Below are 16,274 nucleotides of genomic sequence, written 5' to 3'. Positions count from 1 at the left end.
ACCATTAGCCAGTGATCCTAGGAATCTTCCTCAGCTTCCTACCACCAAAACTTCTCAACCCTAAAAGGTAACTCCTCTAATAGCTTTATGCAAATATGGTAGCCACACTATGTTTTAGAACCTCCCAGTTTTCTTATCAGTTAAGATACAGGAACCCAGTCACTGAAAGGCAGAAACTGAGTGGTAAGTAAGAAACAGCTGTTAACACTGCTGTTACCTAGTTGCTTCTCCTTTGTCCATGTGTGGAGAAACCATTTACCCCAATTTCAGACAAATCAACTCTGCAGTTGTGGGAATCATAGATAAAAGCTGAAAAGACAGCAAGCAAATGACAGCAGAACCCAACTGTGTATTTCATGGTTCCAAGTGAGTATGGCTGTATGTGAAGTCACCTACCATTTAGTCTCCAGCTAGAGTGTGGAGAAACATAAACAAGCAACCGACCACCCACTAACTGATATGCCCAACATTATGCCAGACACTCAGAGATGCACAAGGTTGAGACATATTCTTGGCCTCATATGACGAAATAGTGTACAGTTGTGTGTGGGAGGGGGCTATTTCAGTCTTTTTAAATTCAGAATGGATGTTGTAAAATTACAGTTGTGTTGGATAGGGTTTTTAGTTTTGTTTTGTTGTTTTGTTTTGTTTTTGTTAACTTGACACATGTTAGAATTATCTGGGAAGAAGAAACCTCAAATGAGAAATGCTTCCATCATTGTGGCCTGTGGACAAGCCTCTGGGGTATTTTCTCACTTAATGATTGATGTGGAAATATCCAGCACTGTGGGTACAGTTCTGGATTGTATAAGAAAGCAGTCTGAACAAACATGGAGAGAGAGCCAATAATTTTTCCATGGCCCCTGCTTCAATTCTTGTCTCCAGGTTCCTGATTGAGTTCCTGTCCTGACTTTCCCTCAATGATGTGCTGTGACAGAGAAATGTAAGATGAAATAAAGCCGTTCTTCCCCCAGAGTCTCTTTGCCATGGTGTTTAGCACTGCAACAGAGAGCAAGCAATTATAGTAGCCTTGCCTTGTGAGGGGAACTTTACCCCATCTGCTGGTGTGGTTGACCTATGGCTCTACCCTAAATCTAGATCCCTTGATATCCTTTACCATCATATAAGTGTGACAATAACAGTGTGTAAAAACGTGGCCCATCTCTGCTGTGGTTACTTATCTTCAGAATGGTCTTTATCAATCCTTCATACTTACGCATTTGCTACTAAGTAAATAGTGGTATTTCAGGGCTCTTATCAAAGTCCAGAGAGACCAAAGTTGATGTCCTCCAGGGATAGTAATTAAAGATCATGCTGCAAAGATACATGGAAACCTAAGCAGCCCTGTGTGGCTTTGATATGTGTGTATTGGTAAACACTTCGAAAAGTGTGGCTCTCAGAGACAGCTGTGTCATATCCACCTCACAGGTAGGGTCTACCAGAAGGTCTTACTTACCCCAGCCAGTAAAAAGAACTGTGCCTGTTAAAGCAAACTTTCCTTAATGAAAGGAGAAAAAATCAAAGACATTTCTGAGGCTGGTCAGACGGCTCAGTAGACACTTGTGCCCAAGCCTGACAACTTGAGTTACATCCCCAGAACCAACATGGCAGAACAAAAGAAATGACTCCTCCATGCACTATCCTCTGGCCTCCACAGGTACTCTGTTGTATGTGTACACACACACACACACACACACACACACACACACACACACACACACACCATCTTAGTATTGAAAACAAAGACACAACCCAGAAAGAAAATCAGACTTAATAGATGTTTCAAGATCAAGTGTCCTAAAGTCAAAGATGAGCCAGAAGTTGCAGGAGTTGGGGAAGAAAAAAAAGAACGTAATGAAAATTTAAGGCATGTCTGTACAAGAAAGCAAAGCAAAGTAGCATCTGTAGCAAATCATCAATTCATGACTCCCTCTCCAAGAATGTTCCACAGGGAATAAAACCTCAGCTCTCTTTGCTGCTTACAGCATAGTTAGTTCATTTGGAACGTTTACAACTCCACAACGAGGGGAAATCTTGCTGTGTTCAGGACTTGACCTGCCTTCCCTTGCCTTTCATGGATGTCCTTCCTTGCTTTAGTGAGCTCCAGTTTGCTAACTGGATCTTCAGAGGAAAAGACTGTGCTGTAATAACTTCTTCCCCCCTCTTTAGAGAGTGAAAACTTAAACTCAGGCAAGAAGTCTAGAGCTCCACCTTTCACTCTTACTCCTGAAGTTCAGAAGGCCTGTTGGATATGTGTTAACATAGGAACTTCCTGTGAGTTTTAAGGAATAGGAGCCTTGCTCAATGGACATGCTCACTTGGAGAAAATAATCTAAACCTGAAAATTCTGAGTTTTGCATTCTCTATATCTGACAGGAGTGGGAGAGAGAAGTGGAGAGGAAAGAGGAGGGGAGGAGAGGGGAGGGGAAAACATAAAGACCTCTTCAGGTTTAATGGTTTCTATGAAACTTGTAAACATTTTTCCACATTTTAGAAGACTATTGTCTGTCTATTCTTAGATAGATTAAGCTAAAGAATGAGCTCTTGGGAAACTAAGCATGAGTTCCCCAGAAAAAGTCCTTTAACGTGTGTTAGCAAGCCTCTAAGACGGTTCCAGGTGATTTCTGCTGTTTATTCCTTCTGGTCGCCTCCCCACACTGTGCCAGAGCATGTCAGTGTGATCAATACCAACTGAAATGCTCGACCACCGCAAAGCTGGGCTGTAACAATCACACAACACCATCTAGTCTCCCTCCTCTGGACTCGCTCACTCTCATAGATGCTCCATCCTGGGGTCGCAGTGGAGTGCTTGGACAAGCAGGTGCAACAGCTTCTGAGCCACAAGCTCCTCTGTGAGCAAGGATGTGAATTCTCCGGGTCCACTTAAGTCTTCAGAGATGACCCTGAGACAGAAACCCCACCTGATTCACTCTAATTCCTGACTCTTAGGTACCATGTGAGATATGAATATTTGCTGTATAAGCTGCTAAATTTTAAATGATCTACTTCATTGCAATAGCGAAGTAATTAATCCTTGTTACCATGTCAATCCATAGCTGGTTTCCTTGTGGATCTCCAATGATGTACCTGCAAGGAAGGAATGACTTGACTCCTATTTCCTTCTTACTTTTTTCCCCACTATGTTACCTTACAGTGAGGTCAGAAACTCAACTTTTACTCATACTCAGTGGGCCTTGTGACATCTATGGCATCAGGAAGCTGGCATCACTGAGGTTTCTAGTATCAGAGCTAGCTTCCGCTCTTAGCTGTTGCTCCACCACTAATCAAAGGATATCTGGCCTTTTTGATGAGATAAAGTATGTTCTTGTTATTATGTTTGTTCTATACATTTGATAGGAACAAATACATTTCATCATGGAAGGAAATATTTTATCATGCATCCCCTATCACCTGCCATACCCTTCCATGTGCTGGGATAGCAAGCTTGAGTTCTCATGCTTGGATATTATATTTATTTTTCTAAAAGGGTCAATCTACCTAAGACTAAAGTAAACGTTTTGGTTCCAATTTCAGAGCTTTGAAACAGGAGTACAAAAAATTTGAAAATTCAAAGGGAAACCAAAGGATCACAAATCACAGTTGGACATTTAACATTCATCTTTCAACAATTGACAGCTTACATAGAAAATCAGTATGGATACAGAAGATTTAAAAACACATAACTGACATTGATAGAACAAAACAAAGAATTTTCCATGTGATAATTACAGAGGGTGTCATGTGACAATAGTCAAAGTAAGTCATAGAATCAACAACATAAAAGTATATATATAAACAGAAATATTCATAAATTAGATAGCATACCTTTAACCAACAGTTAAAAGATGTCACATGGCAACAGTCAAATTGAGTCATAAAATCAATAACAAATGTATATACCAAAGGAAATATTTAGAAACTAAATAATATAGATTTAGCCAATATGCAACTTGAGAGAAGTCAGGAAGAGAATGAAGATAGGTTTTTATTCAAATTGAAATAAAAGCTACACACGTATCAAAAGTGACAAAATTCAATGAAGAGGGAAACCCACAATACTGATTCCTGGAATTAGAAGGGAATGAGAGATACAAATGAAGGATATTAATTACCACTCAAGAAAACAAGACAGAACGTGAATGAAGAAATTTCAAAAACATAAAAAGAAAGGAAATAGCATTAGTACAGAAAAAAATAAAACAGGACACAGGAAGACAATCATAAAAATCAATGGTGCCAAAAACTGACTTGTTGAGATCACTAAAGTTGATCTGTCTCCCTCTGGTCATAGTGATCGAAGAGAAAAAAAAACAGTAGAAGACACAAGTGTCCCACGTCAGGAGGAAGAACACTGAGAATATTCAGTTCCTACTGATGTCCAAAGGAGACTATCACAAGCAGTAAAGAGAACAGAGTGACACATTGATACGTGCAACACATATAAGTTTAAAAATAGCTACAGGAAATGAAAGGACCAAGTGAGGCAGAGAACATGCTGGTGTGGTGCCCTCATATAAGGCTCTGGGAAATCCTTACTTATAATGACAAAGTGCTCTCAGAAAGAGACAAGAGGGAAGGATTTCACAAAAGTGTGTGGAAACATCAGAGCAACACATGTGTTTACTATCTCTATCGTAGTGGTAGTTGCACAAGCATGTATATCTATGTCAAAACTGGCTAGATTGTACAACTTAAGAATGTGCAATGTATCGTGTCAGTTACATCTCAACAAAGCTGCCTAACTTGCAGATATTTTAAAAGGTAGTTTATGCTATGATCTTAATGTATACAATACATACACAGGTCAAGAAATGCATTATGTACAGCACATGCACACTTATATGCATGCACATGTACAGAGACATGGTAGAAAATGCCTAAAACCCAAGGATCCTAAATGTACATCAGTGTCCATCTGCAAGGGTAAGATGGTGGGTGGGTCTTTCCCTTCACTTAACTACTGTGTATTAACTGTTTCTGAAAATGGAATGTTCAGTGTATAAGCATATATTCCAGCAAATGTGTTTATACCATCGGTTTATCAGGATCTGGTATAGCCTCCACATTCCTACATGAGTTCTGTAGAATTGCAGTGATGGTCACTGCTACTGTGTCTAGGCAGAATCTAGAACACAGAAGAAGCCCCCAGCTAACACAGTATCTGGGAGATGCTCAGCAGCAGAGTGATTGCTGCACCGGTGAGACTCCCATCTGGATTCCTGGAATCCTAAACAAAGGATGCCTCCCTGCAAAAAACAACACACACTTAAAAGGTGATTCAAGACCAAGTGTCCTAAAGTCAGAGATAGGACAAAGAGAGAAGGAGGGAGATGGATGGACAGACAGGCAGACAGACAGATGGAGAAGCAGAGACAGACAGAGATTGACAGAGACAGAGATAGAGAGACAGAGAGAAGAAAGATTTTTAAGACAGGCTCAATGAGACTAATTATTGATAGGACTCTAAATTTGGCTCCAGGATTTCAAGGTGGATAGAAAGCCATGTTCCAGGTAAACACAAAGAATTCCAGGGACTGGTTAATCTAGCTCTGCCTCTTGAGTGATGGGGTCATAGGCATGTACTGTATTTCTGGCCACTTTTTTCCCACAATAACATTTAATGTAATTAAGCGGCAAGAATGATGGAGGATTATGGCATAATGTGTGCCTAAGTCTACATTCAAATGCCTATTCTTCCTGGGACAAAAATGCTTTCCCTGGCAAAGTCTTATCACCATTTATGAGAATTCCATAAACATGGTTTTCACTTTCTCTATGTAATTTTAACCCTGACTGTCTGTTGCCAGCATCCCAGATGGTCCAGGTATGAATATTGAGTCTAATTATTTAATCAGGGTGTGCAGCATCTAAACAACACATTTGCTCAACACATCCTCTTTATACTGTGTGTGTGTGTGTGTGAGTGTGTGTGTGTGTACATGTGTATATGTGTATGGAGGTCAGAAGAAGCTAACTTCAGATGTTCCTCAGGACATTGTCCACCTTGGTTTTGAGACAAGGTCTCTCTGTGGCCTGGAACTGACCAAGCAGGCTAAGACAGGCTGTCCAGTGAGGCCAGGAAGCTACCTGCTTTTCCTCCTCAGTACTGGATGACACATGTGTGCCTCCATTTGCAGATTTCTAAGTGGCTAACTCAGGCCTTCATGCTTGCTTCACCATTGAGCTATTTCCCATAATGGTGTGTTACTGTTTTTGCTTGAGAAATATTTACAAGGCACATCTTGCATTCCAAGCCGTGTCCCTGAAATTAAGACAGAGATGTGGAAATGGCAAATAACTCCTGCAAAAAGCACCAAGACAAAGAAATGTGATAAAGCATACAAGAAATCATCAAATATGTAATTTTTCCACATAATAGTTTTAAATTCTGTATGTTAACAATAATCTTACAAATAGGAACTCCCTTCTAGAATGACTTAAATAAATTCTTACATGAATTAAAGTGTATATGAAAGTAGGAGAAAAGTTCCAAACTTGTGTCAACTTTTAATACCCCTAACAAGAGGTATTAAGAGAATTTTGTCAGTAAATAGGAAAATGTATCGATAAAAAACACAATACATAAAAATCACAAATGGCCAAAAACACACAAATATTCTATATATTATGTGCCCTTATAACAAAAATGCATTTTAGACTCTCATTGTATTTATATCTGCCAAACTGATAAAAACCAGGGCTTCATGTTTAGCTTTTGAGCAAATGAATTAATTTCCCAGGTCCTATATCTGGTTAGAAGGTGAAATCAGAAAGGAATTCTGAGTCTCCTTTGCCAAAGCCCCACCAGCCTATAACCTCCCCCCTCAAGTGTGCCTGCGCTTCCAACATGTCTCCTGTCACGTGAGGCCAAAGACCGGTGTCAAACAACAGCCTGACAAAACTACAATGCTGTACTTTTTGAAAATCGGCTGATATGTTGCCAGATAAGATAAGCTTCTTGGTAACTGGTAAGGAGGGGTAGATCAGTTAGTGCAAAGTTTGCAGCAGAAGTCAGAGTTGAGACAGCTGAAGGACAAACCTGAAAGGAAGGAGCCACTTAGAGACAACGTCCATCCCCAGCTCCCTCATTTCATTGGTCGCAGAGTTGATGAGGGAGGTCAATGCAATATGGAGATCAATATACTTATTTACCAGAGAAAGAACTTACACACAAGCTGGAAGATCAGAAGTGTGGCAGGCTTCCAAGCAAGAGAGAGAGGTTTTTCTTTCTCTTTCTTTAAATATATCACCTGTACCCAAACCTCCATCCCCACCCTTTGGGGTATGCACAGTATTGTGGGCTCACCCCTACAATTCCCCTTTTAGTCTAAATAAAAGATTTAAACTTGGTACAAAACTCGAACCTATACAACATATATACATAGAAGGTGATAAGCAGGTTATGATCAACTTATATCCTAAGCTAAACACATCTATCCCATCTGAATCCTAAACCTGTCTGAAAGGGGTACCCAAGTCTGAACACGTCCTTCCAATCCCAACCCTAAAATAATTGAAAACTAACATTAACAGGTGTAAACTCTCCTGTACTATCAACAGTAGGGAAAGGGGGCATGTATTCTCTAAATTACTTCCTGCTGAAATGGGACGATGACAATCTCATGAGGACATGTGGGAAGAAAATGTTAGTGTAACAAAAGTCTTAAGTAGGTTAGGCAGTCTCTGTTTGTCAGGAGATGCTTAATTGAAGTTATTGACTGAAGTTCTAATGTTGATTGAAGCTCTTGTCTGACGCTCTGGTCAGATTGTAGAAGGTGCACTGTATCAGTTCCTTGTTCTGGAGTTGTGTCAAGTGATGTAGTTCCCTGAGAAAGTGGAATGGGGCATGTCCAAAGCCACACAGCTAATTCACAAGAAACTCAAACATGTCCAGAGACGACAAAAAGGACCTATACATAAAGTTTTTCATTTATCTTTCAGCCTGTTTCCCTCCTAGAACCACTATTCCACCCAGAAGACTTCGGTCCAGTCTTTGGGGAAATTATATCAATTCTAACTATGCCATTGGAGTTCAAGCTTGCTTGTTTCAGCCTCCTTGAGAACCATGAGAAAGTTCTGATTAAGCCCATGGAAGAGCGCATATTATCTAACAAGCTTCTGATGTCAGCCAAAAAGCACATAGAGATAGAGAAGGAAGCTGCTTGCTGCTAACAAGACTCACGTGATAGATAGTGAACCTGGCAGCTCCTTGATTTAAGGACAATGTGGGGAGCTGGTTAATTGACTCTGCTGCTCTTTTTTCTGCTTTGCCTCTTGTCTGTATATAAGCAAGGTCTAAATTAAACTTGGGGCTGGCCGTCCCATGTGCTGAGAGGCATGGACTGGGCAGTCCACCCAAATCTATCCTGTGTCTCTGTCTCTGTTTCTTTTATCTGCCTTTTCTCAATCTCATGCCCATACTCAGGTAACACAGCTGACTCGTTGGAGCAGCATCCAACAACTCATCACCACCTCTCTGCCCTTTTGCTCCTTCCTTCAATCACTCAGCTCCTGTGGAGCTTTCCTGTTGACCTGGGGAGGAGGGCATGCACCCTGTTTCAGAGCAGAGACTTTTCACATCCAGCAGCAGTGGTCTGCTTTCATATTGAACCCTCCAAGAGAAAAGCTGGAAGTGTCTCCTACAGGAAGTGCCTCTCCCTGACCACATTACACAGCACTTTCCATGCAATGCACACCATGGGACTGCTTCCTCTCAGAAGTCACCGGTAGGCTCAGAATCCTTCAGCTCAGAAAGTGTCCATTGGAACCTGAGGACTGCCACATCTCACTCCACTCTGCTGGGTGGTTTCTGTCCACAGCCCACCTCAGTTCCCAAGCCTGCTCCCACCTCTCTCGCTGCATCTTTTCCTCTCTCCCCACCTAGATAGATGTTATCATCCCACACACACACCTCCACTCACACCCCTCCAGCTGCAATGCCTGGCTCCTTTTCTTCAATCCCTTACCTCATTTTTTCAAAGTTGAGAAAAACAGCTGTCATAGTTCTCAATCATATTTTTCCCCCAATCAAAACAAAGTCATCTTTCTCATCATGAGCTTAGACCTATGCTACAATTCTAGCTGGGTACAGGAAACACAGAATAACAACTTGAGATTATGACAGAGGAGAAAATGCCTTAGTGGGTTAGAGATGGTGTTCCTTAAACCACAATGGTGAAGGATAGGTCTGAAGAAGCGACACAGTAAGTAGCCAAGTAAGTAACCAAGTCCTAGGAAACAGAAGATACCAAAAGACTTAGTGTTCAGAAGAGATGATTAGGTCTGCCACCCTGCTTCTGTGACTTAGCAGAGCGAAGCAATCTTTCCAAACCTGGATCTGCAATATAAATATGAGGGTGGTGCCTAAAGGAGTATGGATAAAGATGTAGTGACATCCTGTACAATGAACTCTTTATAATATTATAATTGTGTGGTCATAGGTGTGGTTACTACCTCACTGGCATGAATATGCAGAGTATTTTGAATGTGAAGTTACTGTATTTCTGAATGCTGTTGATTTCTTTGAATTTTGTATCTTAGTCTAGTAAAGGAGTTCACTAATCATGGTCCTCTAAACGTTTCTGGACACATATGCACTGGGGTCTACAGTACTCTGCCTTGCTGCTCATTTCCTTCCCATGTCAATGTCCCTATTCGGTTTTCCAAATGCCTCTAGGTGCCGAGGGCTTAATTGTAAGTATTCTCAAGATTGTTTAGGAGATCACTGCTGTACACAAATAGGGAAAACTGTAAGTCCTCAAAAGGTGCTCCAACCTGCTTTGTTTCCTACTTCTCCTCTTCCCAAAATGTTGTGCACAGAAAATATCACCATGTCTTCAGCCCAGTTATTCCAATAAAAGTCCATGTTTCAAATCATGCCCAGTCACTTAGGAACTACAGAACCCTACTCTACGTATTGGAGCTCCATAAACTACAGTTCTTCCATTTGAAAAATATGGATTATAACAGTACTTTTTTCATTGAGATGTGAAGAACAACCAAAGAGTGTAAGTGCCCATCACAGTGACTACCAGAATAGAAGCTTAGCTAGCCTGGAGAGGTATCTAAGAATCTGTCCTATTTCTCCAACAAAACAGCAATTTCTTCAAGAGGGTATTTATAGCTGCTTCATCTTTCTGTCTTCCCCATTCTTTAAGCTACTAAATACAATTCATTAGTTAAGAAATCCTTGTACGGGCCTTTACATTGTTTAAGTAAACAAGTCTTCTACAAATAAATTCTCAGTTATGTATAACATGCACTACAACAAGAACATTACTGGAAACAACACAAAAATAGCCATGGCCTCTTCCCTAGAGATGCTGACTGTTATGGAAAACAGATGTCAATCAATCAAGCAAACAAACACCTACTATTGTTAGATAAAAGTCCCCCAGATATCCATGTGTTAAAGGTATGGTCACTAGTTGGCTGGCAGCATGATGGAACCCTTTAAAAGGAATGGGCTGGAAGGAGGGAGTCATATCATGTAGGACATGACATGCCCCTATGGAACTGTGGGACCCTGATATACTATCCATTTCTCACTTTGTTTCCCAGGAAAATGGTGAGATGTGTGGTTATATACTGACCAGTGCGCTGTAATCAGTGGTCAGCGGCTTAGACAAATGATTGGGAAATTGATGAGAAAGACATTTGGATGAAAGGTACAAGGACAGATCTCTCCACAGGGCCAAAGGTTATAAAGTTACTTGTATGTCATATAAAAGCCATCAACCTCTTTCCCTGACCATTCCTGTCATTTCCCAGTGGACCTATGAACAAAGTAGCCATGGTGGCCAGATTGAAGGTTATGCATAGAACCAACAACATGGACTTCCACTAGCCAAGGCTGAGCAGGCTACAGTTATTGCTAAGGGCCAGATCTATCAACAGCAGAGACCAAAACTGAGCTGCTAATATGGCATCATTTCCCAGAGTGCCTAGTCAGAAACCTGGTATCAGGTTAACCCACTTCCATCAAGGAAAGTGCAATATTTTTGTCTTCACTGGCACACTTCCTCTTGGTCTGGCTTTGCCTCTCCTGTGTGTAATATGTCAGTCAAAATGACCACCCATGGATTTAACAGAGTGCCTTATCCCTTCTTTGCTATTTTCAGGCAGCATTACTCCTAAAAAAGGGGGAACTTGTTTCACAGACAAAGAAGTATAACAGTAGTCCCATGCCCACAGAATCCACCGACCTTCCTGGAGCCGCTTCTCTGAAAGAATAGTGAGATGGACTCTTAAAGATATAGTTACAGCACTGAGAAGTGGCAAAAGTCTGGAAGCTTGGGGCAGATTCTTTTTTTAAAAAAGGCTGTATATATTCTAGATCAGTGTCCTACACACGATCCAGTTTCTCCTACAACCAGGAGTGAAAATGAGAATGATACAGCCAACCACCATCCACAGGACCCATGTACAACATGTTTGCATCCTGTTCCCATTGGTATATACTTTGTAGGTCTGTATGTTTTTTATTTCAAATGGGAAACTTCTGAAAGGAGTACAACAAATATTCTATTAAACTAAAGGTTAAGACTTCAAACTTTCTTAAGCCACTTCAGGCTCCTGATAACCAAAAGTCAATCAGCTAAAAAAAAATGAGTTACATTGCTAGTAGGAGTTACTGATCCAAACTACCAGGGGGAAATTAGACTGTTTCTCCACAAAAGAATGGAGTGTAACAGATTCTTCAGGGTTTTGCCATGTCCTGTGATTAAGATCAAAGAGAAACTACAACAACCCAATCCAAGCAGGATGATAAATGTCCGACACCCCTCAGGAATTAATATGTGAGTCCCTCTTCCAGTCAGAGAACAAAGATCTGCCTACGTGCTTGCTGGGAGTAGAAAAAATACATGATAGGTAGTAAATGATGGGTTTTATAAATACCACCTAAAGCCGCAATGCAATATAGGAAGGATTTTGTTGTGTCTGTGCTTTTATACACATACATTGAGCAAATGTGTGCTTTCTCTCCTACTTCTTTATCGTGCAATGTGGCATCAATTGAGATATCAGTAGTTAACTGTTATAAATCTATTTCCTCAAAAGCCATCTGGACCAGAAAGATAGCTCCATAGATAAGAGTGTTTACTGCTCTTTCAGAGGACCCAAGTTCAATCTCCAGTATCTACAATTCCATACTATCTGTGGCTCCATTTCTAGGGGATCTGATGCCTCTTCCGACCTCCATGGGCTCCTGAACATATGTGGTGCATATACAATACACTCAGGCACACACATATGCCCATAAAAATAAATATTTTTAAAAGAGACTTTGTCCTCTGTTCTGGAAGAAGAACCATACATTTTTTGTTTATAGATAGTATTGTTATAGTAGGCAGAATTATGACTTCATTATTTTTTTTCATTTGAAAATTAAGTAAAACATACGGAAATGTTGTTGGGTAACAAGCTGACACAGGGCAGACTTGCAATGGTTAATTTTAGTTGTTAGTCTGGTTGGATATGGTATCTTGGAATATATTTCCTGGAAGGATTAACTGAAAAGTGGAGAACCTCCCTCAAATGGACAGCACCTTTCAGTAGATGTACAGAGGACTGAGAGCAGAGCTCACATTTGCTTCTTACTACTCCATCCATCAACAGTGATGCTGTTGCCAACCATTCCTGGCATGGGAACCCAGCTTCTTCAGTCTCCCTTGGAGACTGAAAACCATTGGCTCTCCAGAAATCCCCTAGGTCACTGGTTCTCAACCTGTGGGTCTTGATCCCTATGGGGTCATATATAAGATAGTCTGCCTATTAGATATTTACATTATGATTCATAACAGTAGCAAATTACAGTATGGAGTAGCACTTAAATAATTTTATGAGTGGGTGTCAATAAAACGTGAGGAACTGTATTAAAGGGTTGCAGCATTAGGAGAGTTGAGAACCACTGTTCTGAGTCTTCAACCCCAGATTGATTGGCACCGAGTGATGTATCCTTGCAGGTTCCTGAGAACCTCACCTCTCCAGACTATAAAGAGTCGTTATTAGACCACTCAGCCTGTATCACATAAGTCAATCTAATCCATCTCCTTTGTAATATACATTTTTCTATTGGTTCTATCTCTCTAGAAAACACCAACCACCATGACCTATGTATCTTCTTCTACAACATGCTCCCACACATGCAATGTGCTCTCCACCACAGCCCAAAAGCAATGGCATCAAGCAGCTATAGGTTGAATCCTTGGGAAATAGTAAGACTTTCCCCCTTAGCAATTGATATTTTGGGTATTTTGTTACAGAAACAGACACCGGATAACAAGAACCCCCAACATGTAAAAATGTATTCGTCATTCTTGATTCAATCCATTTTGTACTCTTCCAGCAGATTAATACTGCAAATGTTGAATACAAGTCACTCTGGGTCTTGTTGTAACCTTCTGAGAGAAGCATAAAATTCTGGCAACAATGACAAGATTCGTGCTGGAAATGCACATGGGACTATGAAGGATGACAAACCTGATCTTGAGAGTGTAGTCAAACAGGCCTCAGCGAAGAGGTCTGACTGATCTGGGATGGTTTGTTGGATGGATGGTCATGAGAGGAGAGCATGGTGCCGTTAGGAGAGTGGCACATAAAGGAATCGTTACGGCAGAAAGGAGCAGAGCCAATTCCGAGAACCGAAAGAAAACCAGAGCAGCTGGAGCAAGGGGTGTGGGCTGCTAGACGAGGGTAGAGACACATTGGAGAGTCCTGGGCTCACATTAGGAATTCTGATCCTGAAGCCGGGCGGTGGTGGCGCACACCTTTAATCCCAGCACTCGGGAAGCAGAGGCAGGCGGATCTCTGTGAGTTCGAGACCAGCCTGGACTACCAAGCAAGTTCCAGAACATGCAAGGCTGTTATATAAAAGACACCCTGTCTCAAAATAAAAAAAAATTTTTAAAGAGAGTTCTGATCCTTAGTCAAGAGGAGAGAGATGGACTCAGCAGTTTTAATAGAGAGGTTACTCTAGTAGGTTAAAAATATGTGAAGGTAAATGAGATATAGCCATGTGTCAGCTACTGTTGCTGCATGCCAAATTACCCCCCAAAACTCACCAAATTAGAGTAACCATTTGTATTATGACAATGCATTAAATCTTTCTTGGATGTAGACAGGCATTTGGGGCTGGAATATGGAAAAAGAAAGCAAAGGAGGTTAGGGCCACTGCCTAAGGTTGGGAGCTTCAGCTGAGGAGAATTAAAATTAGGAGTGAATGGTTTATTAAAAGTAGGATCACTGACTCACTCACTGTGCCTTGGTGACTGAATGACTAGAACTACCACCTGGGTTTTCCACTTGTGTTTCTCTATATGGCTGGGTTGTCATGGATCCCGATATGAGTAGCCCAGCAAACAAAGCTAGGCTGCCTTGCCTTAATGACCTTGCCCCAAAGACACATGGGGCTACTTCAATAGTGCTTCTTTGGCTACCAGACTGCAGTCTCTGAGATTCAAGAGAAATGGGCTGCAGACCTCAGTATTCAATGGGAAATGCATCAAAGAACATAAGGCATTATTTGAAATAATAAAATGGATGATTAAAGATCCACTGCCATGGAGATGGTAATAAGTGAAAGAGTCTTGAACTAAGAGTTTGGGAAAGGGCACTAGGAAATAAAAGTAGCAGGACTTTCTGATTAAGTTGATGGGAGAGAAAAGGCGGGTGGTAAGGTGTGATGTCTGTGCTCTGGGCTTTAAGGACAGAAAGGATGGATATGCTTGGTTCTCTGGAATGAGGAAGACTTGCCAACTGCAATTGGTGGGAAGGCTAATCTGAGTTTGGCTTGAGAACTGTTGAATTGAAACATTTAAGACATCCAAGCAAAACGTCCAGTAGGCGGCTGAACATATGACCATTTGCCATTATAGGTGTCAATGTAGAAGTCGTTACTGTTTAAAACTGTGTCAGGGAAAAAATATGAAGTGAGAGGGGGGGAAAAAACATGTGTAAGATTTGGCTCAACTTTTTCCGTCATGGGGAAGTAAGCAAAGAGGAGATGTAGACTAGAGGCGGCAGGGAGAGCAGTGAAGGAATTCGTGAATAAGCAGGGGTAGCTTCAGCTTGCACCTCAAGCTAGGGAAAAGACATTGAAAGAGGGAGATAGGCGCCTTGTCAATGCTCAGCCAGAGAAGTCAGAGGACGGCACCCTACGAGGGGCTGCGGCTCCTTTAATGTGTCTATAATAGGAAGTGAGAAATGGAGGGAGCCTGTGAAGGGGAAGCAGAGGGATATTCAATGTGTTCATTCTACCATGACCAGTGAATGAGAAGGAGAAATAAAAGGGAAGGAAACAACATGGCTGCTCCCAGGTGTGGTGGACGAGAAGGTTTATTGTACATAAAAGGGAAAGGGTAGCCAGTGGGAGGGTCTAGGGTGGACATGACCAGAATGATCCGGACCATGTGGGGAGATGGGGAGAGGAAGAGAGAAAGGGAAGAGGGGAACCAGGTGCAGCCGCCAGGAGGCCAAAGGCCCAAAAGGTGCTGATAACAAAAGTGTCTGGATTATATATAGGGAAGAGCCTCTGAGGGAAGGGCAGCCCAGTTCCCCGGGCTGGAGAGTTCAAGGTAGAGAGCAGAATGTGCCAGCCATACCTTGTAACAGGGAGGGACCCAGGGATGCAGGAAGAAGCTAGAGGTCAGGTCCACTTTGATATGTTAAATAGGCACCTCAGCCATTTGTCCTGGGTTTGAGACTTAAAAACCAGCGGGCCCCAACTTAGCTAAATCCATTGAGTGATGTATCTACTGTCATTTTATTTTATCCCCCCTTCACTAAAGACTGTAACTCTGTTTTACACTTCGTATGCTTCTGCAACCAAATATTTTCCTGGCAACTTGTATCCATTTCATTTCCTGTTTGCCTCTACCCTCCATTAACCTGTGAGTAAACCCCGTTCCTCATCCTCTCTGCAGTCCAGTTCCCTCCTGCACATGCTCGCGGGCAGTACCCAGGCATGGCCACGCTTACCTTGGGATTTCACACCTGCCTGGCAGACGCTTTCCTGAGCTCTTCTTCATTGCAGGTACTTCCCGCTCTTCCCAAGCCTCCATTTCTATCTATTTTAAAGGTGACACACACAGTTGCTTGTTGGAGCTAGCAAGTTAGCACATCCTATGCTGACTTAATTCCTACACTCTTACCGTGGTTCTCTATTTCTAGTTCCCTATGGCTCAGAAGCTGATGTCATCTTCTACTTCCTGTTATCTCCCTACTTCCTGACTCACCCACCCTGCTTCCTTTCCTGGGTACCCACACAGGGAAGC

The 16,274-nt window shown here is 41.7% G+C and overlaps 1 protein-coding gene across 4 annotated transcripts in view; it reads right to left on the bottom strand.

Annotated features, from left to right (window-relative positions):
- Positions 1-16,274, bottom strand: part of Il1rl1 (interleukin 1 receptor like 1) — a 65,826-nt gene that overhangs the window by 37,677 nt on the left and 11,875 nt on the right. For 2 of the 4 annotated variants that reach the window (XM_021230276.2, XM_040729533.1), the window contains exon 1: positions 15,979-16,142. The exons of 1 other annotated variant lie outside the window; for it this stretch is intronic. The gene's annotated coding sequence lies outside the window, so the exon portion shown is untranslated. Of the gene's footprint in view, positions 1-2; positions 56-15,978; positions 16,143-16,274 lie in introns of those variants that run through there. One more of the 4 variants, XM_021230275.2, reaches the window with a different exon arrangement.

Source organism: Mesocricetus auratus, unplaced genomic scaffold (genome assembly GCF_017639785.1).
Source record: "Mesocricetus auratus isolate SY011 unplaced genomic scaffold, BCM_Maur_2.0 Super-Scaffold_100021, whole genome shotgun sequence".
Classification (NCBI taxonomy): Eukaryota; Metazoa; Chordata; class Mammalia; order Rodentia; family Cricetidae; genus Mesocricetus; species Mesocricetus auratus.
Note: the sequence above shows the minus strand (reverse complement) of the source record. Positions and strands in the feature narration are given on the sequence as shown.